Here is a 6,726-nt window from a genome sequence, read left to right as displayed (position 1 = left end):
ATGTCTAACAGGGGTGAAGTAAGTAAAAAATTTCTGGCAAAACTAGTAAGTCCAAGAGATTGACTCCAAAATGTCTACTCCAGTGCTTGAACAGTCAACACTTTCAAAATCCACGGTGTTCAAGCCTGCCTTAAAGTCCTTGGTGAGGCTCTTGCTGACCTGAAAGCTGCTTGCAGGACATGTCAGAGGAGTTGCTCAAGCTCCCCTGGTTTCTGGGCGGATTGTGCCTCAAGCAGAGGAAAGCTACAGCAGCAGACGAGGCTGCAAAGAGGCTTACGTCTGCTCTGTGTGATGGTGAAATAGGATGGTGCTTTAATAGAGAATTAGAAAGGAAAATGGTTATTGAATTTTACTACAAACCCCCAGGGCAGAATGAGGAGTAGGATGTAAAAATGTTGAAGGAAATTAAACTGGCAATAAGGAAGGGCAGAGTGTTGATACCAGCAGCCTTAATTATCCTAGCTTACAATGGGTGTACTCTGTAATAATTTTCAAGTATCGTTGAAGTGAGCACAACAGGTTTGACCCACTGCTTCTTAAATAAACTGCTCTAATTAGTAACATGCATGCATTATCAGGAGCTGCCAGGAACAACATCTTGAGTCTGTTACTGTGGAACAAAAATAGTGGATACTAATCTTGCTCTTAATAATTTTATGTGTGTAGGTTATGGATTAAGCAGGAGCTGCAGGGTGGAGAAATCTCTACAGCATGATGGGGAGAGAGCATGTACGAATCTTCACATCCTTCACACTGACTAAAGAGGTCAAATGCACTTGGCTTCTTCTCCAGAGACATTAGTTTATTCTCCTCCATTTACCTCTTTGCACGTTGTTAAGAACAGTGTATGAATGGGGTAGATAGTCCCAGCTTTGTGTGAGAAGAACCATCCTCAGCAGTTTTGCCTCCTGCCAAACAAGTACATGTTTTCAATCTGTCCTTTTGGTGCCCAGAGCAAGAGCACAGGCTCCCTCTGCTCCCTGCATCTGCACGGCAGAGGGCATGGATTAGCCCTAAGTAAGGCATCTTGAGAGTCACAACCATCTGGCTGTCATTAGTTTGATTTGATGAAATTGGACAAATGTAACAATTAGTATAGTAAAAACTCCTAATTAAATTAAAAAAAGAAAGATAATGATGATTGAGGATGGGTGGGTTTTTAATTTTGTGCATGAATGAAAGAATATGTTAATTAAAACCTCGAGTTTACGTATGTGCTATTTTCATTTTGTAGCAAGCTCCAAGGTCCCTGAACCTGGCTGACAGCTCACATCTCCGTCCTGCAACCCCCAGTTCCTCTATCTATGCCCTGTCCTGTCCTATCCTCTCCTCTCTTCCCCTCGCCTTCCTTCCTCTCCTCTCCCCTCCTCTGCACATTTGCTCCCTGGCAGCTCCCAGCCACTCACAAGGCAGCCTGGGGACATCAGGGAGAGGGCATACCTATCAGCAGAGCCTGCTGCTGGGGCAGGCTTCAGGGCTTATTGAATCAAGGTGTATGCATTTCAACTTCAAGTACTGTAAAATAGGAGGAGTTCAGCCCTTATGACATTCAGAATGTGCAAGAAGGGGTCCTGAAGTGGAAACTGCTACTCAGTCTCTCTCTACAAAGTAGTGCAAAAAGAGAAGTAAAACAGATCCAGAAAGGCATCTATTATTATGTAGATCTTCATGTAACATTGTGAAATCCTTGCATAAGAGAGCAGAAAGCTGGTAAGCTGCATAACAGTCCTTGCCAAAGCCCTGTTCTTTTCTAGCACCTAATCCTGCAAAGAGTTTTATTTTTTAAGTTTTGCAGGTCAGTTTCCTGCCCTCGCCAACGAAATCAGCACTGCTTACAAACTCGTGGCTCAAAGTCTGCCTTGCTTCTGCTTTTTCTTCCAGCACGAAATTTTGGACTGAATGAAAAATATTCACAGGCAAACAAGTTTCTACATCTCTTAAAATCTCTTTGGGAATAAAAGAACTCCAAAGCAGTGGGAAAGTGCTTGGTTCTTGTGAGCCCTTCTTAAAGGCACTTTTGTGGCCAGTGCCACCTCTCATAGGAAATCTCTTCTGGGCATGCTCAGTATCCTGAGTCCACAGGGTTTGAGAATTGAACACTTTTATGAAAAGCACTGTGAGAAATACACATCTTCTGAGTACGCTGGGTCATCAGGCAGCCCTCATGATGTAGTGACAGGGTCCTGCCAGCCCCTTCTCCAGCAGATTTCTCAATATCCTCTAAAAGCATAGCAGAAAATTTTAAAAAATAAATATAAGATTTTGAAAAGGCCACATAGTGAAGAGAGTTAAATAACCTAACAAGGAAATCAAGTGTTTTCTGATAATTTTTTTCTCTAGGCTGTGCAGGTTCCTCCAATGAGCCAAAAACCCCATTATTCATACAGCTGAAATGAGTTGTATCAGCGTTCAAGAATTAAATGCAATTAAATATGTGTATGCAGCCTAACAACAAGGTGATTTTATGCAAGTTGTCTTGAGATGTGTTAAGACTTGCTGTTGGTGAGCTTGTCATCAAGTTACATTATTTCCCCTGAGAGCAAAACAAATCAGCATTTCCCCACTCGATGCTTCTGAAGACAGCATTTCAGCAACAGCTGATCAGCAGGGTCTGAAAGTGAACTTGATTATAGGCAGAGAAGATATTAAAGTCAAGAAAAAATGCAAAGACAAAGGCAGCTCAAGGGGAGAAGAAGGAAGCAATTGTTATTATTTTTTAAATATTATGTGGGTATTAATGCTGCAAAATAGGATTTCTCATGCAGGTCACAAATTTAACACAGCCACACCAGTGGTCTTTACCCACCCTGAAATAATTCTGATAAAACCAGACCATAATACGGTGAGGAAAGAAGATTAAAATTTGAAAGGGGTTCAGAAATGAGGGAAGCAATCTCCAGAGATGTGACTTTCTTTTTCTGGAGAAAAATCATGAGAAAAATGTTGCTTGATGCTCTTAGAGTGGGATACCCAGTGATGTACGAAACGTGATACTCCTGTTTTTCTTTGCTTGTACACACTTCTGTGTGAGGTCAGCACCTTGAGGTTTTTACACAATGTTCTGGGAGCTCTTTTGCTATTTCTTTCCTCTGTCAATCTGCAGCTTTCCTGCTCTACATATGTGATACAGGTATGCCCTGCCTGGGAGCACACAGAAATTGACAATTACCATCCATTCCTTATTTCTGTCCAGAGTACCTCAAATATTTTAAGGATTAGAGGTGACCGAGTTCCAGGACAACGGCAGGAAATACCAGATGAGGCCTCAGCACCTCCAGACATATGTTTTCATATAATATAAATCATCCTGTTTAATTAGAGATCTCCCCCTTGAGCTCCCAGTGTGAGGCTATTTACAGACAGTGGGGGAAGCACAAGCTCCTCCAGCAATCTCACACATCTCTTACGCCTTCCTCAATATTTCCCCACAAGTACTGTGTGTCAAAGGAGCCTATTTTTATTCTCTTCTAGTAGTGGGATCTTTGATCAGTTTATTGCAAAAGGGATAATAAATAATAGTAATGGATGCAGGCAGCTTGCATCTGCTCTATAGGAATTGTGCCTGCAGTCACAGCTTCAAGCTGAAGCTTCTCAGCTCCTCCCCAGCTTCTTCAACACAAGAAGAAGAATCCTGTTGGGCTGAGAGTAGGAGTGGGGGTGGGCAGCATATAGCTGGCCGAGGGAACACTCCGAATGGGATGTCTGTGCTGGGAGGCTTTATATTGCAGAAACCCCACCCAGATCTCCAGCGCTGTGCCAAGAGGCTGATGTTCACCTTGGGGACCCACTGCTGGCCAAGCCACTGCTCTACTCCAGGCTCAGCCAGGGATTCACCAGCAGCAGAATCAACATGGCGAACAAGGGGGAAGGTGCTAAAAGCCAGCAGGACAGAAGGCTGAGCAGAAGGAAATAATGCCATACTGACACCGGAGCCACCTTGGGGACCTTGAGTGACAGCTCCATGTGGCTGTGGCTTTGCTTCCTTCCTGGCCAATGTGGACTGTGGTCTTAGTATGAATTTGGATTGCAAAATCTGTAACACAATCAGAAAATGTCACCTCTCTCTCATGCCAGATTTGCTCTAGAGGTCTCCCATCAAGTTACTCATCAATTTCTTTAATGTGGCAAATTTGAAAGGAACAAAGCCCTGCCTTGCATAGCTGCTAGTGCAGAATGACTGCAGGCGTGCGTCTCCAGGGAAGAATATTTGCATCAATCATTAGGAAAAACATGAAATTGAATCTTATTCTTGTAACCAAAACATCTTTGATGATTCACTTCCGTCACTGCTGTACAGTATTCAGGATATAAATAGCTTTCTTTTATCTAAAAGACTTGCACTCCATTCTTCCAGTGGTCTTAAGCACAATGGAGCACCTCTAGCAGGACTAAGGGCTGCTATTGCAAGATATAAAGGGAACATCAATCACAGCTCGTTTGTCACCAGGTGATGGGATGGACACATGCTGTGCAGAGCAGGTCTGGCCGACCTGTCAGAATGCATGGGAATCAGCTGCTAAGAAGGACCATTTCATCCATGAGTGAGACATTTAGAGTGAGTAGAAAGAGCAACATGTAATGACACATGAAATCACCTAAGGATGGGTGGCATTAGAAATGGGGCTGGAGCTTTACCTTGGCCAGATACTAATTAGAAGGAATGAAGAAAAATAAAAGCACAGTGAAAAGCGTTTCTAAAATGGTGATGGAGACTGCATAATCTTTGTAAATGCATTGACTAAGAAGGCTGGTATGCTCCAAGCTTGTGACAGTGGTGAAGGACCAGCAGTTTCACGTGGTTTGTGTGAAGATTGACTCCACTGCAACTGGAGGCCTTTCACAAAGCATTTCCCACTGAAGATGGCAAAAGCCAAGCTAAGCAGAAACATCTGCATGAACCCAAGCATGCGTCCTGTAGATACCCCTACATCTGCAGCCGTTACGTTGTTCTGCTAGGCAAGTCCTTCATTCAATAACTTGATGCCTGTGGAGCTTTGGGAAGGGTGAAAGATGATATCAAGATTCTGTTGATTCTCCATGCATTTTATGTGGAAACACGGGCTGTGTTGGTGCTCTAGGCTCCATGTGGTTTTCCTTAGATTCTACCACAGATATCTGGCCATCCCCTACCAGCTGGGTGCCCTGAGTGCCAGCCTCTCGGGCACTGCTCAGGCCAGGACATGGGCTGGCTGTGGGCACCAAGTAGCTGCCTGTCACATGGCTCATGCACATTCACCAGCAGCAGATTTATACCCATGAGGAATTTGCAGAGAGATTAGTGAACCGATGCAGACACAAGACAAGGCGACTCCTGTTGCTCTTCAAGGAATGCATTTGTACATAAGCTAACAACTCTGCTACAGTTTCATACGTCATTAGGCTAATGTTCTGTTTAAATAGAGTTATCAATCATTTTGTGATTAAGCCTCTTTGTGCTGGCAACAAATAGATGGGAAATGAAAGTGGGCTGTTTGAGGATTATAAAAAGACATTGCTAAAGCTGCCACTGCTTCTGCTGAAGGTGGAAAAGCACAGAGGAACTAATTGATAGTGCCAAAACAAGCCTCCAAAGGCGATGCAATTTAAATAGAAACAGCCAATCGAGTTGTCTGTTAGATGTTCTGACACGCCTGAACCTTTTAAGCATATGTTTGCTTTCTATTTTCATTTTTTTTCCATCCTACAAGACCTGAGTTTTGTGTTTCTTTACCAAAATAATGGAAAGTTGAAATTCTCATAAACCTATAATTCCAGCAGCTTTTAGGAAGATGTGAACTACCAGCAGACCCCTTTATTTTACTGTATTAAGGATGCAGTTATTTTCTCAGGAGTTATACAAGAAAAAAAATCAATTTTGCACCTTGCTCTTGAATGTCTTCTTTATTCTAATAACCAGTTGCAGGCAGACACTGTAATAGTTCCTTGCTTAATTCTATATTGAAATTTTACACTTAAACTGTTAGTAACTTTTTTTTCCATTTCTCAATTACATTGAGAAGTTTGACTCCCGAACTTTGTTCTGGGGATTTTCAGGGAAACCACATTTTGTGCATCACACCCTCTTTGAAACACATTTTTGCTTTTCCCAGGAAGCATTTTAAAATCATGTTTATTAGAGCTGTCAGCAGCAGCTGCTGAAGTGTTATAACTGTTCTTGTTCATCGTTTCCATGGTTGTAGCTCCTCAAGGAGAACAACATAGGGTCAGAGGTGATGGCAGCCCATTTTTCTGCACCAAGGCCTAAGCATTTCCCCAGCCCTCATCAACAACGATAATAAGAGCACAACCACGAGTGTCACAGGGCAGGTGAAGAGATGCTGATTCTTCACTTTCTCTTCCAATACAAAAATGAAATGCCTTTGAATGACCCTAGTAAGAGTCAAATAGAAAAAAAATACCTAAGAAAAAGATGGTTCTTTGTATAACAAGGAGAAAATCTGGGGCCTCCTTGCCCAAGAGTGCTAGGATGCAAGTGCTTGCAGAATTCAAGATAAGCACTTGGACTGCACAAGAACCTGGAAATCTCATGGAGGTTGACACACAGGCAAACCACTTCAAAGGTAGGAATCCTTGACTGAAATAGGCTTGTAAAGATTCTGGGAGAAGCATCACGAATGTTTGTCTTGTTCCTGCTCTTGCTTATACTTTCTGTTGCTGGAAGAGGCTAGCATGTAGGTTGGCTCTCCTAACTCATCTCAAGCTCTTTTGCAACAATCACACTCATGG

The 6,726-nt window shown here is 42.8% G+C and overlaps 1 protein-coding gene across 1 annotated transcript in view; it reads right to left on the bottom strand.

The window, feature by feature from the left end:
- Positions 1 to 6,726, bottom strand: part of LOC122182128 — a 72,247-nt gene that overhangs the window by 6,116 nt on the left and 59,405 nt on the right. The window lies entirely within an intron of this gene.

Source organism: Lagopus leucura, unplaced genomic scaffold (genome assembly GCF_019238085.1).
Source record: "Lagopus leucura isolate 7727_CA_CO unplaced genomic scaffold, USGS_WTPT01 Super-Scaffold_73, whole genome shotgun sequence".
Lineage (NCBI taxonomy): Eukaryota > Metazoa > Chordata > Aves > Galliformes > Phasianidae > Lagopus > Lagopus leucura.
This window is presented reverse-complemented; position numbering and strand designations above follow the sequence as displayed.